Genomic DNA, 24823 nt, shown 5'->3' with positions numbered 1-24823 from the left:
TTTTACCTGATGACACATTGTTCATGCATTAAAAACCTAGTTCTGGTTTTCTTTTCAGCACTTTTTGTTTTAGCTGGCTTTGTAAATTAGTAAGGTGATATTCGCTCAACGCATTCTTTCAAAGAGAGTTTGCCAGGTTTCGTATATATTTCCTCCTAAGCAGTTTTTCTTTATTGCTTGATGAGTAAATAATGTAACTTTTGATTGCATTTATATTATAAAACTATTAATTTTTAAAAAACCTCAATCAAAATATAACACAGCTAAAGCTTAACTCAAATCGTCGCGCATATCTCTGAAATACAAATAGCAAATTCGCAAACTCCTCGAATTCCAAACATTGACTAACAATTCGACAAAAAGAGTTGCAACAATAACCGAAGTCATGTTTTCCAAACGTTCTATGGTAATATATATATATATATATATATACTTCGCTTTTATTCCATCCCGCGAGGCATAATCTATGTGCAAGCAAAAAGCGACAAGGTACGTGTACATCACAATACAAGAGCGAAAAGAGAGCACGAAATATTTATCCACATGATTATATACTTTGTGATTCTGATAGGAATTTATTTACACGTGTCGATTTAAGTAAGGGAATTATAGGGATCTTTAAAAGAATGTGTATAGGTCGACAAATTTTTATCCTTTCACTAGGAGCGTGGGAACTTGTCGATTTCAGAAATTTTACAGAGCTTCTGTAGCATTAATTAAATAAAAAAGGTAGAATTGGATCAGGTAATAGGAGAGCATTTTAGAATGAATATGGACTAAATTAAGATATAAGATAAAAATTAAGAAATAAATTAATTAGGACTTAATTTAGGTTTATATATATATATATATAATTTAAAGCCCAATTAATTTCCTAATTTGTATCATAATTTAGCCCATATTAACCTCATTCTAAAAGGTTCTCTTATTTCTTGATCCAATTCGCTCTTTTTTATTTAATTAATCCTGCACACGCTCTATAAAACTACTGAATTCAGCAGATTCTCTCGCTCTAATCATAGGGATAAAAATATTTAATGTTTAAAACATTCTTTTAAAGAAACCTAAAATTCTCTTGCCTAAATCGGCACATGTCAAAGAAATTATTTTCTATTGTATCTCTCATATAAGCGCGCTCTGGAAGGTTAACGTGGCAAAAACACAGAAGCGGTGTATTAAATCAAGGAAAAGAATTTAATGCTCCTTATGGCGAGAATTATTTAAAAGTTACACTGCGCTTCATTCTTACTTTTTTAATTTTAGTTCATTCTAAATAATGATTATTCATATTAATAATCAATTAACACTATAATATAAGTTGTTTTTTTACTTAAATACAAAACCTCTTGTGCAAAGTAGTTATAATTTAGTGATTTGTTTATAATTAACTTGAATTCATAATTTAATTTATTATATTTTACCTTTATTCCTACATTTATTTATAAAGATTTATAAAGCTGCAACGCAATTTAAATAGAGGTATCTTATTCCCTAGAAAATTTAAATCGAAAAACAAAAGGGCTTAAAGAATTCTATTCTTGAAGAATAATTTTAAACATTTCTCCTCATTAGAGAAAATGGAAACGCATCGTATCTCTAGAAGAAGATCATCACAGTTCAAAGACGCATTTTAAAAAAAAATGATTTTGAAACCCACACTGAGTAAGCTTGAAATGATATCGACCGTAAGTTAAAAATGTCACAAGTTTTCGTCGATGCTTTCAGAAGAGAACAAATGCTTCTTACTGCTTGAAGCTCTTTGTTTCTTCAGATTTATTTATTCTGATGTTTAATTGAAAATTCTATATCTTTTAGTTGTACTAATGCTCTCGGGATGTGATATGATATCATAGGAGAGGGTTTCTCAACGCTGTATTTTTACTTTGCGTATCATTTGCGTACTACTTCATGTAGCTCAACCCTATTCCGTTATGCATAATTAAACATCTGCATACAGGTCGAGTAATAAAATTATAACACAAAAACATATTTATTTTTGGCAGTTATGCACAATTAATGGAATATTCTGAAAGCTTTATGAAAGGTTAGGGAAATAAACGCATAATTTAGTTAATTTATAGTATATCTAGTTATTTTCAGAAATAAGTAATCATATTCTTTGAAACAACGAATTTCATACTTTAATGATATCATGCGCATTATGATCAAATGTTGACGAATGATTTTATTCCTCACAAAATATACTAATTCTGACAAAATATATACTTTAATTGAAATTAAAACATCCATATCGTCCTAAATTGAAATTATTTAGGATTCAGTTAAACAATTTTTGATTTGTCATACTGAAACATAATTTGGATTTAAAATACCAGCTGTTGCAACAGTCCGCTTCTCTTATTCAATCTATCTATCAATATCCACAATTAAATTTTCTCTCGCATACCCCAGCCCCCGAATCTTCACATGTCCTCGAGGGGGTAAACCTACCACAAGCTGAGAAACGTTGCCATTAGGCAATTTCCTTCTTAGTATTTAAATGTAAAGGTTTGCTATCGTTATAAACTATTTCTGATATTCTGAATTAAAATTATTTAAGACTCAGTTTAACAATTTTTGATTTGTCATACTGAAACATAATTTGGATTTAAAATACCAGCTGTTGCAACAGTCCGCTTCTCTTATTCAATCTATCTATCAATATCCACAATTAAATTTTCTCTCGCATACCCCAGCCCCCGAATTTTCACATGTCCTCGAGGGGGTAAACCTACCACAAGCTGAGAAACGTTGCCATTGGGCAATTTCCTTCTTAGTATTTAAATGTAAAGGTTTGCTATCGTTATAAACTATTTCTGATATTCTGAATTAAAATTATTTAAGACTCAGTTTAACAATTTTTGATTTGTCATACTGAAACATAATTTGGATTTAAAATACCAATTGTTGCAATAGTTTTTTGTCTGTTTCTCTTATTCAGTTTATCTATCAATGTCCACAATTACATTTTCCCCCGCATATCCCCCCTCGAATCTTCCCGTGTCCTCCTGTGGGTACCGATAAACGCTGTCATTAAGCAATTTTCTAAAAATGTGGCACGATTTCATTATAATTATTAAGTTTTTAACAGTAAAAATCTACTCCAGACATTGTTTTAACTCCAGACAATGAAAAAAATTGCCTTCTTAGTATTTATATGGAAAGGTTTGCTACCGTTATAAACTAACGGTAGCTATTTTATTAAAATGCCATTCACACTGATTATACAGAATTCATATCATAAATTTCATTTGAAACTAATAACAAATTTTAAATATCGATCATGATTATCAAAATTTTACTTTTTAGCAAATAATTTTAGTTCGCAATTATCTGGTCAAATACCATTTTGCCAATGAATGGATATTTGATATAAAGTAGGAATTCATCAGAATTTTCAAACGATAATATCAAAATTTATTCATAAGTCTATTACTTTCAAAGCGCATATTTGATAGATATGTAAAATATGCTATTTCATTAATATCTTTATTTAATGACATCCAGGAATTCCTTATCATGCAATTACCTTAACAATGAATACAACAAAAAAAAATCCGAAATGACAAAAATAAAGAAGGAAAAACAAGCGTATTTATATTATTCAAGAAATAAATCTAAAGGTATATGTATTCCACATTATTCTGTTACACGTAGCCACCATAAGCAATAAAAAATGTTCAGATGGCAAAAACGTGATTTTCACATCAATAAAAATAATTTGGGTAAATACTTGCTTGAAGCAAAGACACATTCAAGGTATTTCCTCATCGACAATAATCAATTTGATTTCGAAATTCGGAATCCAAGCTAAAACAATTTGACAATAATTTCGTTTGACTTTTTAAGTATTCATTCTGCAATTTTCATGGAAATTCCTTTATTTAAATTGGTTAAAATGAAAGAAACGTGACGCTTCAAAAAGAGAAGAAATAATCTTTCGCCGCTTTGAGATGATATTCTTATTACTTTGCGTCTGTTCTAGTTTTCTTAATACTTGCTTAAAGGCAAAAGCATCTAAAAACTGTTCTAATATTGATGTAAACTGAAAATGGCGTTAGATAGCTTATATTTAATACCATAACAATCAACTGATTGGTAAAATCTCGTTAAACAAGAGATACTTAACAGCAGCTCTAAGATTTCTGAATATGCTAAACCATCTTCTTAAAGGCACTAATTATGGCAACTATGTTTAATTTTTAATCGAGCTTGACTTGCTTTTAATTCTATCTCTAAAACAATTTTTATCTGCCAAGACTCGCTTTTAATTATATCGTTAAAGCGATTTCTTTTTCATCTCTCTAGACTCGCTTCCATTTTAATCTTTTAAGATATAAAATTACATATATTTAAGTAATTGCCTGATCTCGTTTGAAAGGAAATTTGAAGAAAAGTCAATGTAAACAACAACAAAAAAGAGATAACTTTGAAGTCAAATTTGTGAATTTAAAGATATCACATTGCATCATAAAACGAAATTTATTTTAAAATGTGAAAAAACTATTTGAAATCTCTTTTTACTCATATCTTATAATTAGAATATAATATTTTGACATCAAATAACAAACAATTTAAAAATGTTTAAAACTAGTAACATTTTATATATATGTTTCAAGATGAATGATCTTGAATCTCATTACATTTTGTTAAAAAAAATCTTCACTGTTGCTGCATTCAATTTACCTGTAATTTTAGACGTTGAAAAGGAAAAGAAAATTGTTATCGCTAATTTTCGGGCTTTAATTAATTAAACCCTGATGAAAGTTTAATTTGTATCGAAATATTCTTAAATTTGATATTGTTCATGATAATGACACAAAACTCTTTCATTAATTTTCTCTACATAAAGAAATGAAATGGCTATTCTTCAAAGAGGAAAAATTTCATATCTTTAAAAGCCGTTAAAGTGGTTATTTTTTAAATAGTTGAATCTATGAAATATTTACCTGTTTATGAAAACTTCAGGAATAAATTTAGTAAAATTGAGAGTATATTATATTTGTGTGCGAATATAAGATAAAATTATTCTATTATTGCTTGTGCGTGTTTTCAAATAAAAGTGCGATAAAGTCTCAATAATCCATTAAACATCAGATAAGAAAACTACCGGATTAACGTAAGAACCGGATTAGGAGAAGTTCATTTTAAATACGCATTTTATTTACAAAATCTATTTTTATTACTCAAAATACTACAAAATGTATCATATAATACGAAAAATTATAGTATATATAATAAATATATAAAATATAATTCAAAATCCTATTATTTCTATAGAAATATTTTCATTAAAATTTTTATACAGTGACTACTTTTCCCATTTCAGGCTGTCTCTCAATCTTCTGAGAATATCGAATTATGCAAGAAGTATCTTAGCATTATAGTATATTATGTAATGGCATAATTTCTTTTCTCGACAAACTTAACTACGACACTCAACATAACATATTTCGATTAAATGTAATGAAAATCAATTCGATTCAGTGATATATGTTTAATACAACAATTGAAAAAAATCACTTTTTAAAACTCTGGTAATTAAAAATCTTTAAATATCTGCATCGATTTTTTCCTCGAGATTCGAAATATTCTGATTACCATTTAAAATTACCATTTAAAAATATTTTATATGCTTTGTATAAAGACGTTTAGGTTTTATTATAAAAAACTATTATCAGATTTTTTAAATTAGCAAACTGTTGCTTATATGAGATTTAAATTAATTAAACAATTGGCACTTTGATCTTACTGAATCGATGGAAAATACATCGCCAAAATTTTGATGAATGGGTTAGTTAAAAGTAATTGAATGGTGATAAAAATCATGAATGAATTAATATTGAGTAAATTAAATTCAGGGCGACGTCCAATAGATAAATTGCGGGAAGGTTTTAATTATTCAATGATTTGCGTGATTGAATCACGAGTCTTTTAACTATATCATAACCCGGTTAGACGAAATAAAAACTATCGATGTCATGATCTGTATGTAAATACTAAAACAGGCCATGACCGGTTTGCCTTTCTAACATTGATGTTCATTTTATATACTAAATTTATCCTTCTGAATTAAAAATTACAATGAATTTCCACCTGGAATCTACTATTTTTTTCATTTGTAATAAACAATGTAACAAAAATATCTTCAATCAAATAGAAATACAAATTGTTCTAAAAAGTGGGACATAAAAGATATTTTGTTTAAAAGTGAGACATAAAGTAATCTTTTTTAACATAAAGTAATCACTTAAAAATGAGACATAAAGTAATCCTTTTTAACATAAAGTAATCACTTAAAAATGAGACATAAAGTAATCCTTTTTAACATAAAGTAATCACTTAAAAATGAGACATAAAGTAATCCTTTTTAACATAAAGTAATCACTTAAAAATGAGACATAAAGTAATCCTTTTTAACATAAAGTAATCACTTAAAAATGAGACATAAAGTAATCCTTTTTAACATAAAGTAATCACTTAAAAATGAGACATAAAGTAATCCTTTTTAACATAAAGTAATCACTTAAAAATGAGACATAAAGTAATCCTTTTTAACATAAAGTAATCACTTAAAAATGAGACATAAAGTAATCCTTTTTAACATAAAGTAATCACTTAAAAATGAGACATAAAGTAATCCTTTTTAACATAAAGTAATCACTTAAAAATGAGACATAAAGTAATCCTTTTTAACATAAAGTAATCACTTAAAAATGAGACATAAAGTAATCCTTTTTAACATAAAGTAATCACTTAAAAATGAGACATAAAGTAATCCTTTTTAACATAAAGTAATCACTTAAAAATGAGACATAAAGTAATCCTTTTTAACATAAAGTAATCACTTAAAAATGAGACATAAAGTAATTGTACCCATAGTTCTGGATTCTCTGGTGTATCTAAATTAATCCCTTGTTAATAGCAGCACGAGTACTAAAATTAGTTGTTAAACTATCATTTCGGCCTATGCTTCGAACTTTCCCGTAGAAGGTATGGCCCGACATCGGGCAGGCGCCATTGCTATAACCTCTAGGAAATTGATTTTTCCGGCATTTATTTATCAGGCATCTTCTTATCCACGTACTCGTGATGGCCCACAGAGTGACGTTGAAAAGTAAAAATTTGTCCATTTTGTATAATTCTGGGATAATTTCGTTTCAGAGCTACTTACTGACTGATTTATTAGTCTATGAATGAAGATAACAGACAACAATGTTAAAAAACTTAAAGCTAAGAATTTATAAATTGTATCAAGCAGTACTGAACAAGCATTTTTACTGTTTGTTCTAAGAAAGCATTCAGGGGATCATTCCATCTGTTTAGTGTATTTGTTGTGATGTCTTCAAATATATTATTAGCATATCTTAGTGTAATATTTGTTGCAATGCAGAAAGTATATAGGAAGGACAAAATATATTATGTTATACTTCTGGAAGTTCCGTTATTTGGAAACAAAAGCGGCTTAGTATCTCATTATATATACTAGATGAACAAACTTTTGCATAGTGGTGTTTCATTTGTTGCTTATTCATTTAGCATCAAAATTGCATCAAGCAGTGCTACTCACAAATTTTTAAGATATAAATTTCAAGATTAAACAAAATTGTAAAATATTGCTTCAAATTTCAAAACAACCATAGTTTTAATCTGTGCTATGCAGTAAAATAATTCTGTGAAGAAATTTCAACCCAAGTTTTAAGAAGAAAATTTTAACCATTCATATATAAAGATATGTATTTAAAAAGGAATCATTTAACATTAACATTAGACTCATAATTAGTAACCGCTTCTTTAAGAGGATAAAATTCGATATATATTCAAGCTAATATTATCTAAAACTCAAAATTATTTTTGAAATCGGACATTGCCATTTGAAAAAAAAAATAGCTATTGTAACTTTGAATATAAATGACATTTTGCCTTAAAAAATAACAAATTCTTGTAGACTGCCTTTCAAATATAAATATTTTTGTACTGAATGGGTGATTCTGCGCAACCACCAGCGATCGCATAATTTTTTGACATTCTGTATAGTGGTAAAATTAATTCTACGTTTCTGGCGCAAAATGTATCTTTTCTGCTTCTTCTAAGGAAACATTGTATATAGATATACTGTTTTTTAAATCATCATAAAGTGAATACCAGCAACTATTCATCTTACAGGAGGTTTATTATTTTTCGTAAATTTAAATAGCAGCTTCTCTTGTGAATTTCTGAAAATTTTTCCTTATAAAAACAAGATGTAGTTATTCCATTGACAAGCATATAAAAATTATTCTATTCTATTTAACAGGTTCTTATAACTAATTTTTTAAACTGCTTCTTAAATAAAGTTGAATATACTAAATTTTTATAAATTAATGCATTGTCCATGCTTCGGTTTCGGCATGTTTTTTCTTATCATCAGTTATTCATCTTTTTTATCATTTAGAATTCATTAATCATTTAGAATAAAGCAAACACTGTATTTTTACAGCTTGTCTGTCTCAGTAATGACGACATACATTGCTGTAGTACGGAATATCATGATTTATCAATTGCATCAATAGGTCACAGAAAATCTTTACCTTAATTGAATTTTGGAAACTGTTCCTTTTAAAGCGTTTAGCACTTTATAATAAGCCTTTTTAGAACCAATAAATAAACTATTTAGAATAATTATCGTTTCAAGAAGGAAATTATTTTATCACTTTTAATATCTCTTCATTTTAATGATATTAGAGGAAGCTGCTTTGTTAGTTCACTCATCATCAGTAATTGAAAATTTCATTGCAAAAATTCTTTACTAATGATTTTAAAACTTTCATTTACAAAAAAGTTAATTGATGTTTTCCATTGTTAGAAATAACAAACCTCTGTTTAAGGTGACTGAAGAGGCTCAGAGCTTACGACTTCTCTGCTTCAAACGGAAGATTCTTATCAATGGACTCTAGTGGTGAACAAAGAATATTTAAATGTCTTTTACATCGTCTAGCATTCCCAAATCTCATTTATTGCCTGACAATTCGTCAATCTCCTGTTCAGCCCATCGTTAAAGTGCATTTGCACCTTAGACTGTTACCCTTGATGCAGAATGAGAACGATTTTGTTACCACCGCTATTCTTCATTCACTGCATGCCCTGAAGATAAAGATTGACCGATGCCAATAAACAAAGTTAATTTTTTCACCACTAATTACCATTTGTCAACGGTGGCAACAGAGCTTCCAAGTTTACGATGCTCGGTATTGCCCATTGTTTCATGCACCATTGTTCAGATCTCTACCTATAAATGCGTGTATCTTTGTTTACCTTGGGAATGCTTTTGCTCGACCGATCGAAAGGTATTGTTTCGGCGACATTTTAAAGCAGGTACGAGGCGATAACGTCATATAACTATTTCTAATACGGAAGATTCTAAACACGCACGGCATGTTTGTTGTTTTATAGATCTCATTTGCTATTCTGAAGGGCAAAATCCGCGCAACACGTTCTACATTCGTCCCTAAACGAGATCGATCCGAAGCGCTATTGCGTGATGTTCATCCCAAAGTGAGACATCACCCATCATTTAATATCAACGTTACGATAACCTTCATAAGCAAGGGAACGCTACAGTTCATTATTTTCACTATACTGAAATAGAACGACAAATTTCGATTGTATGAGAGTGAAGATATGATTCGTATACAAAGGTGAATGGTGCCTTTATCGGTATACTCATTATTTTTTACCACGGTCCATTACATACTTGTTATAACTGAAGTGTTAGATATTTGTCAAGGGTTTTCTTCTGACACTTTCAAAGAACATAAAAGCTAGGTAAATCCGCAGTATAATCTAATTAAATTTGGAAGCTTCTAATGTATAATGAAAGGATAAATATTTCATGTGAATTCGAATTCCACTGTTAATTTATTTATCTCTGGCTCGCCTAAATTAGTTCTGTTCACAATCATTCTTAAGACTGTTACGTCATCATCTCATTCAAAAAAGCAGCGCGAATTCTGCTTTTCATACTTGATCCTCTTATCAATTTTTCTATTAAGTTTTCCCACTTCGTAAAAGCAATCTTATGTATTCATAGATAGCTAACCAAATGAGATTTTGCCTTTATCTACTACACTGATTTCATTCCTGAAGACAAACTTTTATATAAAACAGCATAGTTTTTGAAAATGTTTTTTAGCGTCATTTGTAGCATTTTGGTTCACAGGCATTCGTTAATGAGCTCTGTGTAACTGAAAAAAATTCATTTCAAACGAGTCAGCAGCTTCTCCAGTTTTAACAAGAGTAAAACATACGCTAGTCTTAAAAAAGATAAAAGATCAATTATACAAGTTATGTATAACAAAACAAAGTTGTAAAAGAAAAAAATTCTTCGAACTTCGAAAAAGATTAAATTAGTAAAGGTTATAGTTGCAAAATTGAAACATGAAATTTGTATCAGCCTCGCGACAAATCAACATTGCAAATTAACAATATCTACTACTATTATATTAAAAGGTCTTCAATTTTGACAAAGCAAATGCATTTGCTTTGTATCACCGAAACTTCACCACAACTTCTTTACCTAGTACATTTTTAACAACTCCAACATTATGTGTTGTGTACTTATTTACGATAATTTAAATAAGACCCATTATTTGCACCTACCTATCACCTAACACATTATAATATATACAGTGTACAGCACTGCACTATACAGTACACATGTTGTGAAAATATAGGACGATGCACTTTTCTATAGTTGAGTACCTATCCTCATATTATTTAATTACTTCTCAAACAATCATTTATGCTTTTAATGATTAAAAAAACTTTTAGTGTGTGTGCCATGTATGGAACCTAAAGATAGTAGATTATATATTTAAAAACACATACTTTAAAGAAAAGTAAGTAACTTACGACAATTATTTAAGAGGGAAAATGTTTCTCTCGTTTCCTCATATCGACAACTGGACAGGATATGAGTCCTCCTCCAATACTCTATGGAAAAATCCACTCCAAATTTCTTTGAAATACTGAATCACTTCAGAAACAAGAAAAAGCGAAGTTTTAAAAATTTCTATGTGATTCAATTTCTTACATTTCGCATGTTGCTAGAATAATTTATGAGATAAATTTTTTTCCCTTTATGAAAGAAAAAAATGATTCTTGATATTTATACGGCGTCGTTTGAACTATATAAATATCAATCAGTATCAATGCATATGCATTTGAGAATTGTAATTAAACCTTGCCATGTACAATTGCTTCATATTTATTTTAAACAGAGTTTGAATAAAAATAATTTTCTTAGAATAGAAAATGAATAAGAAGGTAATAAAACTGTTAAATAAAAGAGCTTTTATTTAATGTATAACTGACATTAAAGATTAAATATGCACTAACTTAAGGAATTAAGGCTTTATTATTCTCCTGACCGCACACTTTAAAGAAAATGTGGGGCAAACATTAAGCCGGTCTTTACAAACTACTTCTCGAAATTCATCCTGTGGATCTCAAGATGCATTTATTTGAACTTTGACCGGTAGACGGCCTATTTTAATGTAACATTTTAGACTTTTAACAAAACGATAAGAAAAATGAAAACTTCAGAGCGTTAAACCTAGCCACGCATGATTGGGTTGATAATTAATTATGTTTCATCTGAAGTGGGAAGTATTTTCAGCTTAAGCAGGTGATGTACCGATCAAATCTGGGTGACGTTAATATCGGATGGGAAGTCCCACAGTTCATTTTAAAAATATTGTTAGTCTGAAAAGTAACATTTGTTGTGACGTATGGATTTATGTTCTTATATTTCCCTAAAATATAATTAGTAATAATTAAACAATTTTAAAATATAAAAGTAGGAAGTGTAATTGAATATGGCGAAGAGAAGAATTCGTTGCATCTATTTTTTTTAAGTAAAAATGCTAATCAGGCATAACGAAGTATCATTAAATAATTAGTTTTGAAAACTAGATAGTATTTCCTAATTAGTTTCGGGCATTCAAGTGGCTTAAATCCATTACAACAGTATGCTTTCACGTTTGATAAGTAATCAATAAGCATTTCGTTAAATTTAAGGCTTTAATTTACCTGCAAGTGTTTGAGCAGCAGATTCATTTCCTCAATGATGAACTGAGATATCTCGAAGAACGAACACTGCCTCTGGTCAATTATAAATAATGAGATTTCTGCATGGTAAAATTGGTTTCCTTGATTTCTGTTTAGCATCTGTTAATTTGTATACAAATGAATTTTGTATACAATGAATAAAATTTTGTACACAATTTGTATACAATGAAATGAAGTTTAAATTTTTAAACATCTACAATTTCGTATGCTTAATGTTTCGTCTTTGCGACTGGGTTTCGTGAAATTGATATACTACTTCGTGAAAGGTCAAAGAATACTGGGAATTGCAGAAATGTCAGCTGTCGCGTCTTGTGCTTCTAATATAGTGTGGATATTTGAGAACTATCTCAATAATTGATTTCACCATCTCATTTAACAAAAAGAACCTATGTATTTTATATTTAGTTTTGAAAACAGTTTTGTAATGTAATATCCAGTTATTTAACTCAAATCATGCATTTCAAGAGCATCTTATCTAGAGCTGGAGTAGTCGATCACAACGATAAGCCCGTCTTTCCAAAGCTATAGGTGAATGCTCCTAAAACTATGGTTTGGTTAAAATTGGTTAAAACGGTTAAAAGAGTATGAAACAGTTCTGTAGGTGTAATTATAGATTGAAAAAATACTGCTTCAGTCAGATTCTAAGGAATTATCTAAATGAATGTCCAAATATATAATAATTTGAAATATTTCCTAAATGTTTTTAAATATACATAATGAAAAATTTTCTGCTTCTGAAATAGATAAGATTTTTTTTCTTATTAGCATGTATACTTATTAGGGAAAAAAAATAGTTCGCTAATAGTTTTGGGCGATGAATAGGCAAAACAGGGGTTTCAAGTGATAAAAGATTTAAAAGGTACGCTGTAAGTATTATAAAACAAGATTGCAAGCACGTTTAATGTACTTGTTTCATTTTCAAGAATATTAGCCAGTTTTATTAATAAGTAGAATTCGCCTTGAAAACATTTTTAAAAGAATCAATAGAAAAATTATGTATACTACCTCACTAAGCTGCCGTTCTTATTTAAAATCTAAAATTATGTTATAAATAGCCAAATAAATAAGACTTAAATTTAAATTAACATCTTTGATCATTTCTTTCTTTTCTTAATTGTTTCTGAAAACTTTAGAATCGTTCGAACTGTTATCCTGATTTACTAATTTTTTTTACTTTCTCGAATCGTATACAAAGAGAATGTATTTTAATCATCAAAAAATAGAACTCGGGATTTTGACGAAGCTACGCGTTTTAGATACTCATAAGTCCATTTGGTAATATGTCTGTTTGTGAATACGATAAATCAGAAACGCTTTGAGCTAAACAAATGAAATTTGGTATATAGTCTATACACCACTTTGAACATTTCTGTCAAAATATTGGTACATGGTCTTCCCACCAAATTTCTGGATTTCTGTGGAATTCTGGCCAAAATCTATTCAGAGGAAATCTGTTTGACCAGCTGTCTTAATATGAGTTAATATCATAGCTACAAAAGGAAAAGATCTTGAAGAATAAAATCTGGTCCACTTATTAAACATCTAAAGAGTAGAAAGCATTAAATTTAGAATCATATTTTCAAGGGGTTGACCGTCTGTCGGTCTGTACTTTCACAAACATGTAAAAGTTATAACTCAAAAACGCAATACCTTACATATATGAAATTTGTTATATGATTTTGTGATTATAATTCTAATTATGTGGCAAGTTTTGATTTCAGTCAAAAGAAAAAGTGTCAGGCAAAAAAGTCAAATATTTTGTCAGGTAAAAAGAAGTCGTCTAAAATACATATTCGTTTTTCTTGTACTATATCCCAGTAATTAATCGCCAATGAATGTACATTAACAAGTTCTATCGTAATTATAGTTCGAGGACAGCATGCAGTTAATAAATAATGCGCAAATATATTTATTTAAGAGTATGCAAGAAAGTTCCGAGAAGACCATTACCACAGTTAAAAATTTTCAAATGTCAACAGCATTTATTAAAAACAGAAAATCAATTTCAAAAAAAAAATTGATCGTACATGTGCATCTAGTTAGAATGCATAACTTCCTTAATACATTATTAAACATCATGTACTCCTGCAATATGTACAATTACGTGTCTTTCCTATGTAATTGTTTTCTTCTCCTTCTTTTTAATTTAATACAGTCTAATGCTTTGAAACCGCATACCTTAAAGGACAAATATTTTTCGGCTACCGACATTCATTCAACCGCATAATAATGTAGCAGGAAGTTGAAATGCTGAATAGGATCATTACTACATTCGTTATTTAATGAGTGGACGCTTATTAAATGACAACAACAATAAGCACTTCAATCAACGAATCTTAACACGGAGATTCAGTGTTCTGTGCACAAACTAAAAATAAAAAACACGGATATAACAGTACTTTAGAAAACAAACATAATTTTTTTAAATTATTTATCTACATGCGCTGCAGTTTTTTTTTTTTTTTTTTTTTTCCTATCTATTTTCTGAGAGCTTTATTAAGACACAAACAAGGATAACAAAGAAATTGCATTTTGGAAATGGTATGATGGTCACAAATTCTGTACTCAGGACCACTATCAAACATTATTATATTCATTCAGGTAGCATTTATTATTTCATCAAATTAAACTATTTTCTGTTAATTTAGGTTCTATTTTAACAACTAACGATTTTATCTCGAATATTAACTAGCATATATTGTTTCGATTTAAAATGTCTCCTGTATTTCTCACAATCCCGCTTGCACTTTGATCTTCTAATTTTATAATAAAACATACTTTTAGAAATATTATGTTTTTAATACGGAAAAAAGAAACATTTCACGCTCTATTTATAATAGTCAGCATCTACTTAGAGAAGAGATCTTAAAACAAAATCTTAGGATGACTTTTAAATCATTATTTTTAAATACAATTTTTGACATGCGAAATCATTTTTACCAAGAACTTTAATTTAAATTCAAGCATAAAAAATAGCTAGATTAAAAGAAATAATATTTCAGATTTAAATAATGACGTATATGTTACACATATACGTCATATATTATATTTTCAGTAAGTTTAAATATATAAAGCATTTTTCAAGCAATATAAAGACTCCTATTTATATGTTTTTATTTATTTGCACATTGTTGTAAAGCTTAATTGTGCATGTGCTTTGTCATGATTTTACCATCATTGTAGTCTTTATCTTTTTTTCAGTTTTATCAATGCAGTCTTTGAAAGTATAATAACTAATAAACTAATAATAACTAATAAAGAAGTTAAAAAAAAAACTCCTAACATTAGTTAAGGATTTTTTTTATTTTATAAGTCATAAAACAATTGTTTATAAATATAAGTTTTAATTTTACAAAATCGATCGTGTAATTTACCATTCACAATTTTTTTCTTTTTTTAAATAGTTAATTTTTCTGGATAGTTTTCAAGCTTCACAGTTCACTCCTCTTTGGTTACTTTCTAACCTTTTTTTGCTAAGCTTATATGGTACAATAATAGATCTCATTTGCAAAATAACCTTTCAATTTTCAATTAAAAATAAAGTCAATCAGAAATATTATACTTAACGGAGTGAGAGCATTCGTTAATTTGATATCATGAAAATATTTGTTTTTAAGCCCATAGCATTCAGCATTATACTTGGCATTTTTACCACCTTCCCCTTCCTCTCCCCCCCCACCAGAATTGAAACATCCTCCACGTCCCTTACTCTAAAGGGTTTGAATTTATAATTAAAATTGCTTAAATGGAAGCTATAAATTTCTCATTAATGAAGATTAATCAAGAGAAAGACTATAAATATTGTCATATTTATTGTCTATTGATCCTTTTCAAAAAAGTGAAATGGAAATGCATATCTATCCTAATTTAAAGACCAACTGTAATTTATTAAAGGTCTGGTTTAATAAGAAAGGAAAAATTTAAGCTCCTTGTGTTTTGATACTCGTTATTTTAACTTTTATTCCGTCCATGCTCTCATCTAGTAATTGGACCATTTTCTTCCAAATGAATCCACTTCATTCCGATACCTTAAAATGTAAGAAAGTTGTAGATCGAAAACAATTGCCAAAAATCGTCACACAGGATTAAAAACCAGAATCTCATATATCTATGTACAGAAGAATTTTAAGAATATCGAATGATTTCTTCATCATTAACATGGGACAATAAACTAAATAAATGCATTCAAGAACCATCGAGAAAATAACAAAAACTATTTATTTTCAAACAAATTTGTTGATTTCTCTGTACTTGGTAATAAAAAAAAACTTATTTGAATATCAATCTCGGGAATCACCTTGCCCAAGGCATTTACATAAAAGAACGCGATGATATAACGTGGTAATTTGTTTCCACCTGCGTTGATATCCTTGCCCTTCAGCTGCTACGACTAACAGATTTAATTGTTGAGTCCGGGTAGTTGTGCTTAGTGAGTTGAATGAAATGAAAGACAAGGCGGTTCGACTAGATTCTCACGAATTTTCGTGATCGAAAAAGTGAATATGATTCACCTTTTCTTATTTGAAACGACTGTGCATCAGAATAAAACTAATGTAAGTCGGTTTCCCTGTTTGCTACTTGCAGGAATATTTTATTTTCGTAAGCGCATCATTATACTACATTTTCAAAGAACGCGATTCTCGATTACTTGATTACTCTAAACATTTCATTTTGTTTTGATTTATGCTTCATAAATCGCTAGTTTAATACAACAAAATTTAATCTGGATGTAATCAATTGATCTCATAAAAACAACCATTTTGGGATTCAAGAAGAAAATTCAATTAAGAAAATTCTATTTGAAATGGATGTGCACTGGAATAAATCTAACACAATTAAACTTTCATGTTTCCTCCTTCGTAAAAAATTTCATTTTCAAAAGCGGTTTATTTTTGGAATAAAATAATTGCGGATATTTTTCAAAGTTTGATTTTTTGGAATAATTTACTTTCATGCGAGCATTAGAAAACGATTATTTCAAATTACACCACCAATTACGTTTAGTTTTTATAAATTCTATTTGGGAGTTAAAAATTATTTTATATCTGAATTGATAATGGATCGTATTTATTATATAAATATTATTTCTCTCTTGAAAATTTGCAACAATTTATGAAAAGTCTTCAGTCTATTCTAAATCATTCTTTGCTAAATTAGTAATGAAGTTGAGTATTTTAAGATATTTTAAACATCAGTAAAATAAAAATTGAGTATAAATGATATATAAAAAAGTATCTAAAGCGCAATTTCTTTTTAAATGCTCTTAAATAAAGGTATCAATAAATTTTTTCTGCATTACCACCCTAAAACAAATTGACCGGATATATCCTGATTTTTCAATCTTAGTCCAGCCTGGAAAAATATTCTTGGTTGGGTTAACATAACTTGTAATTGAAATGTTCATTAATAAATGAAAAATAATTATTAGATTTATATTTATTAAAAAATTGACTTCTAAAGTATCATTTTTCCTACATATATAATACAATTGCACTATTTTAATAAACCAATTCAGTATCATAATTCTTGTGAAAACGCTTAAGTTTCGTGCGTTAATGTATTAAAACTTCTAAAGTAAAGGTATCAAAACAGACCTTTAAGTAAAAAAGTTCTAAGGCAAGGAAGGCACCAGAGAAATTCCTCGCTTTTGACTCTTATCCCAGCTTTATCTTTTAACCTTTTACTAACATTAAGTATTTGGTTAAGATTATTTGGCCCATTTATTTAAAATCAATTTTTGATAATATTTTAATAAAATATATACATTTTCAATGCTATGATTTTCACACGTAATTACTTAAAATCGATACTTGGCAATTGAATAGCTCTATCTCTTCGAAATGTCTTTATAAATAATAAATGGCTTGATTACTCACCGCATGACCACACCCTGTGCACATCATATCTAACGATTATTTCTACAGAATAAGAAGAGGATAACAACATACTTGTTTGTCAAGTAAGTGTTTGCATGGTGAGTAGAATGAGATCAAAAAAATATATATAATTTTTTTTTCCAATTTCTTTTTTCAACAGAGTTTCGAGAATAATTCTCATTTTAAAAAGAAATATATATTTAATAAAAACCGTTTTTAGAAATACATTTATATTACTAGTCTAAAAACAACAAATCAGAAACAACTTTCCGATTTTTTTTATTACAAAAAATACAAAAAGCATATTATTATGTTTTTACAGCTGCGTGATTTATTTTTATTTTAAAATTTTTTCTACAAATATGATATGTTAATGCTGCTTATTTAAATACATCTTCGTCATTACTACCAAACATCATGAATGCAGAGTTGAATGAAGAAAATATTATCCTCCGAAATTTTTAAAGTATTATTTTGGTTTCTGCTTTATGGTTTTCACTTTTTAAAGTGGGGAGTGTATCTTCCATGATTTATTCGACTTCTTTCATAACGCATTTTAATGATTTCCTGATCTAGTTAGTCTTGAATATGGCCTAATCCTTTAGAAAAGAGATTATGCTCCATTCCTATTGGATAATAAAAATCGGATTTGTTTATAAATAATGAATTTAACTGAAACAAGTTTTAAAAATATTTTTTTATTTGTGATCTAAAAATAAGGAGTTTTTAAAACTTTATTTTCGCCTACTTTCAAAACATAGAATTTGTTATTAAAAAATTTATGAAATCTTGAAATCAGTCTTTTTATTTTTAAATTCACTACCTATTTTATCATGCGTTTGGAATTAAAATTTAATTAAATCAAGCGACTAAGTGATAATCAGGTCCCCAAAATGTTAAAGTAGAACACACAAGTCTATAAAGTTTCAAAAATCTAGTTCATCAAGAAATGCCTGAATCTATGATATACAACACAGAGTACAATAATCCATCTTTACAAACGTGTAACAAGCTAATTTAATGGAAGTATTTATAAATAAACACTAAAGAAATGAAAATTATAACAGAATTGTTGCTCTAAGGGAAAAAAAGGCTGTTCTGCGATATGAAAAGTTCAGTGATTGTAATGGTTAGATGCGAGATATGAGATGGTGTTCGACCCAAACAATTCTAAAACTAAACTGATGCACTAAATATGAAAATTAATTTACTACGCTAAATATGTTTCTATTTGTTAAGAGAAATTACCAAACACATAACTGACTTATTAAAAAAATTGCGTTCAATATTAAGAGAAAATATTGAGAGAATTCCCCTTCATATGTAAAATTTTTGATGTTAGAGAAAACGATTTTCTTAAATTTCAAAATAAATTAATTTATAATTCGGTTCATAATTCTCAATAACAACAGGAATTATCGAATATACTTTTTAAAATCAACCATACTTGTGCTTAAAATATAATAGTTAATAAATAAGCTTTGTGAATAGATCACCTGTCTTAGAACTCTGAGCTAAAAACGAAATACATATTTCAACAATTATATTATATAGCCACTTTAAATGCAATTCGTATGAATTTCTTTAAATTTAATAATAATTTTAGAAAGGTATATTAAATTATATGTTATAAATTCAAAGTAAATCAGTAATAGAAAGAGTGAGAAAATAGATTGCCAGTATCTTTTAATATCTTTTCAATGTCAAGAATAAGCTAGGCATTTAGAAATTCGAACATATTATTGTTGCAAAAAAAAGACATATTCAATGTCTTCATGTTGATAGAAATATATTTCGCGATTAGTATACTCCTTGTTTATTCCTAACAGTTCCCTACCAATAGTGTTATTCATCAACATTAAAATATAAAAAGCGGCCTATTTTTAAATTAAATTTTTCATATTTTATTCATATACTTTTCAAGTGAAGAAGTGGCAATTAATATAGATGACAAGTCTGTAATAATAATTATTTATTTTGAAAATATAATGCTAATACATTTATTGGATTTGCAAAATTAACGAACTAAGAAAGTTAGAAATTTTAATCTGCTTTTGAACAAACTGAACGTTTATTTTCCTTTAAAAAGAGGAACGTATTCACTGAATGTCGGTACACATACTCTTATGTGTAGGAGACACATGATTTTGCACAGAACACACGCACTAAAGACACCTGGACTTCAAATCATTGCAGCAGGGTCAAGGTTACAAAAACTTTTTTTCTTCTTCTTAGAAAACTTCTATCTCGTCCTTGATTACTCTTATATCGCCAAACAAAGTGGCTGACTAAAATGCATTTACTATTAATTATTGATAGTTTAGAGCAAAAATTCATTAAGTGACAGTTAAATTTTTCAAAGTTTTTAATAAGTGGGCCAAAAATAAATCATTAATGCTTTCAGTCAGTATGATATCTTTCTTGTAAATTTAAGATGTTTTTCGAATTATAGAATAACATGTCTCCTTCAAGTAACCTTTAAATCTGATTTTTTTTTTCTATTTTCCACTTATTGCTATTTTACATAGGTTTCTAATCTCTGTTCTCGATATTTAAAAAAAATGATATTTAGACTAAATATAATCTTTCGGGGAAAATTATAATTAGTTCCGAGTAACATAAGAATTTCCTTTTTCTTCAATTGAATACCGACTTATTGATTTAAGGCGCGTAATTTTATGCATATATGTATATTACTTTACATATATAACTAAATTCTAATTATATTTGTTACCTGAAGCATATAAGAAATTGAATTAAGTCGGCTGTGATAACTTTTCAGTTCTTATTAAATTTTCAAACGAGATTTAATTAGTGAACAAACTGCACTCATTAAAACTTCCATAATTGGGTACTTTATCTGATATTCTACCTAAGAATGCTGTTTAATAATGTTCTTCGTAGAAATCCTGTTTGTCAGGCAATGTATTTTTCTTTATCGTTTTGACTAAATTCATTTAAAATAAACTTTACTCCCCTTTTGATTGTTTCATTTAATATAATAATTTTGTATCTTCATCTACAAAACTGCCCTTAATTTGGATAATTTGACTTTTAATGATGTGTAGGTATAAGCATATTTTGAAGAGGAATACGATTTAATTTCTAAATATATATTGTTTGATTTCAATTATGGTTTGAATTATGCTGTAGAAAATGCTTTTTTATTACATTTTTCTTTAATTTCTCCTTCTACTTGAAAACGAATTTTAATATTCTTTAGCAAATATATTATAATAAAAAGAGTAAAACATTTCATTTAACATCAACAAATGACAAATTAGAAACAAAAGGTTCAATTGACAAATTACGGATATGCCATTTTATAAATTCTAACATATACTATAAATGTCAAATGATTACAATGAATGTCCATTTGGAGCTATGAAAATTATTCGTAACACTTCTATATCGCGTACACTTAATTGTAAAAAAAAAAATGTGAATGTGAATTAAAATCACAAAAAAGCGATAACTTCAAATAAAACTTATAAATTACTTTGAAAAAAGTAGCGCATTCACCTGTAAAAATTCATCGGGAGGATTCTATTGGTTGAAAAGGCTGTGACGTCTTACGCAGATGTTCTCTCACATCTGGCTACGAAGTTGCAGTGGAAGTCCGAGTTGTGGACGATAAGAAGTGCAGAGTTGTGTTTACATCCTTTATTTTGACAAACGCAACGTGTTATTTACTGTTATAACTTTACGCCGGTTTCTGCTCGATTCTGATTCGTTCCAGAAGATATTTTATGTCGTAGTCTATTCAGTTGGATAATTTTGATATTTTTAGATAAACTTTACTTTTACTTCGAAGAAAGTTTCGAAACTTTTTATCTAGTGTATTTTGTTCGCTTCTTTTTAAAATATGGAGTTATTCTGCTCTCAGCTCCAAAACTGTATTCGGTAAAAACGTTTGAAAGAACATATTTAAATCTTTTGTTCACGTATCTGTATAATGGCTGTATTCCTTTCAATGAGAGTATTTTATTAATATATTTTAGTTGTCAGTATATATAATTAGTCAACATATTTCCAATTAGAAAAATTCAAGGGTAAATATTGTGAAATTTTGGAATATTTGTATTAATTAGGTGTTTAGAATAACAAATTCTACGAAAAAAAGTTTGCAGATGCATGCTAAAGATATAAAATCAAATCACCGTAAGTATCAAATCAAATAAGAAACAGTAGAATGATTTCCAGTGACTGATATGGAACTATAATGACCAAGATAATTTTCCACATTTTGGTGTTGTACGTAGAAGGAAACTGTTGTAGTGGACTACAGTTGAATTCATTAATAATTTAAGGAAAAAATAAGCTGAATCACGAGTGACGCCATAGTCATCTAAGGAAAGAATCGGATTTCTTCTACTTTTTGTAAATAAGAAGTCAGGAACAATTGGATACTTTGATATATTGGTAAGTTTTGCAATTTTTCTATATCCTTAAAGGAACGGATTAATCAAAATTTTAGAGCATTCTTTAATTTTAATTCAATTGAACATCATTAAAATTTAAGAAATTTGTTAGCAGCTTACTTTTTCTGGTCTCCAGGTACATAATTCAAATGTATAAATTCTTTGTCATTTATAATATTAATAATACATCATGCATGTTAGGGATATAAAGTGATAAAAATCATGACTAAACAAAACCATAAATGCATACTTAATAAAATTTCTTTTGAATTCCTTAACGAAACGCTCCACATTCGGATCATTTTCACGAGTTTAGCTATACTTTCCTAAAAATACAAAAAAGAAAAATTGTTTTAATTAATAATTTATTTACTCTAAAGCTTTGTTTATCATGAAAATGTAACTCTTAATCGAAACCTCACCGATTTAGTAATTTAGATTATGAAGAATGAAAAATAAGCTTTACAAAAATAAAAGTCATAAATTTGGAAAGTTTTACACAACAAATGACGTTATCATTAAAATAACAATTTATACATAGTATCGAAAAACCATGATATATTCCTACATAATTCCTACAATTGTATCCATTTGACTTCATTCTCTACATAAAAGATTCTCAATATAAATTTTAAATCAATGAATGAAACGTTTTGCTTAATATTTATCTTTGAAATTCTTCTAACGAAGTTGTAACTGAAAAGAAAAAATTGAAAGATATAGAAAGGATAAAAGATAAGAAGATAGAAGTATTTTCTTATCTATCTTCTATAAGAAGATAGAAGAAGTTATAAAAGATAGAAGTATCGCTAAGATGATTATCAAAAAATGAAAAAAAAATAAAAGCTTCTTTATTTTTTTATGGGAAATCCTATTTCGGATAATATATTACACGTATATATTCAAGTAGAATATGTGATATTTTTTGTTTTTTGAGTTATTTCTTATGATGTTACTAGATCCTTCAACATCCTTTAAATATTAAAACTTAAAAGCTAATGTTGGAAGAATATTTTGTCGTCGTTTTATTCTTCCAGTATTATTTTCATTTTATTCTACTATTTGATATACCCGGTATTGTTCGAGTTAAATCCTATCACTATCACGTATAATATTTTTATCGTGGAAACTCATTTTGTACAAAATACTGTACAACATGCGAAACCCTTTTCTAAAACTTGTATTGAAATAAAAGAAATATTTGAAAAAATGATGGTCGATTAGTTCAAAGCTTTAACGCTACCCTACACTATATATGTCCTTATTGTAGAATCACCCGCTTTAAATTTTCTTAAGAATTAACAACAACTGAAAAATGAAGCTAGCACAAAAATGAAATTATTATCGATAAAAAGGTAAAATATTTAATTTTAAGATGTTATAATTTTTTTTTACCAAATTATTTCCTCCGAATTTCTATGGGATAAAAAAGAGCAAAATATTGGTTAATTTCTCATGCTTTGAAGCCGCTGTTGTCGTCGTATATCTGTTTCATATGCTCGCAACATTTGACATTTGACTTTGGGCATTTTAGGCACTGTGTTAAATCATTACTTTGAAACTAATGAAAAACTTGGTCAAAAGTTAGAAATTAAAATAAAATAAACCTAAAAATAGTCGTAGTGTAGTTCAAAGTTAATATTAATTTTGATGAATTAATTTTTTTCAAATTAATAACAATTGAAAGAAATATTGTGCCAAAATGAAAGTGATTATTAGTGAAATGGTAAATTTTTGAATTTAAAATGTTTCAAACATATTTCTTCTGAAATTACTGTGGATAAAAGATGAAATTTTGGTTCATTTCTAATTCATTAAATATTTAAATAATTTTTGAACTTTGAAAAATTGGTTTTCTTTCGTCTTTAATATAAGTGTCCATAATTTGGTTAAATTTGACCTATTTAGGAAAATATGTAGAACATATATACACATTGCAGAATATGAGCAACTTTATTTTTGCTATTAATTTAAGTTAAAGTAAATAATATTAATATTAATGTTAAAAATTTCATCATTACAATACGAAATCTCCATTTTTTTTCTAAAAAGAGCGTTATGATGGAGATGATTTTATAAAAATAATATTACAGTAATATCATCCTCAAACAAGCCTTATATTCCAGCTACGATTATGATAACCCTCTTCAACTAAAAATTCAACAGGAAATGAAAAAAAAGTAAAGCCAACTGCACTATTTGCACAATCACACTGCGGCAGTCTTTGAAGTTTCCGAAACGAAGAGATTTTTATATAAATTTCAACTCTATTACAGGCTGTATTTATCTCACAGAAAGAGTTAAAGAATTCCAAATATGACTGGATCGGATGCAAAAATTCAAATATATTTGGTTTAGAAATAATTTGTCATATATGTCATATTTTCTCTGTTCGCCAGATTCAAAAATATATTTTAA

General features: G+C 28.0%; 1 protein-coding gene across 2 annotated transcripts in view; it reads left to right on the top strand.

The window, feature by feature from the left end:
* Positions 1 to 24823, top strand: part of LOC129960605 (uncharacterized) — a 238245-nt gene that overhangs the window by 17212 nt on the left and 196210 nt on the right. The window contains exon 1 of one of the 2 annotated variants that reach the window (XM_056074116.1): positions 21692 to 22406. The exons of the other annotated variant lie outside the window; for it this stretch is intronic. The gene's annotated coding sequence lies outside the window, so the exon portion shown is untranslated. Of the gene's footprint in view, positions 1 to 21691; positions 22407 to 24823 lie in introns of those variants that run through there. 2 annotated transcript variants of the gene reach the window in all.

This window comes from Argiope bruennichi, chromosome X2 (genome assembly GCF_947563725.1).
Source record: "Argiope bruennichi chromosome X2, qqArgBrue1.1, whole genome shotgun sequence".
NCBI lineage: Eukaryota > Metazoa > Arthropoda > Arachnida > Araneae > Araneidae > Argiope > Argiope bruennichi.
This window is presented reverse-complemented; position numbering and strand designations above follow the sequence as displayed.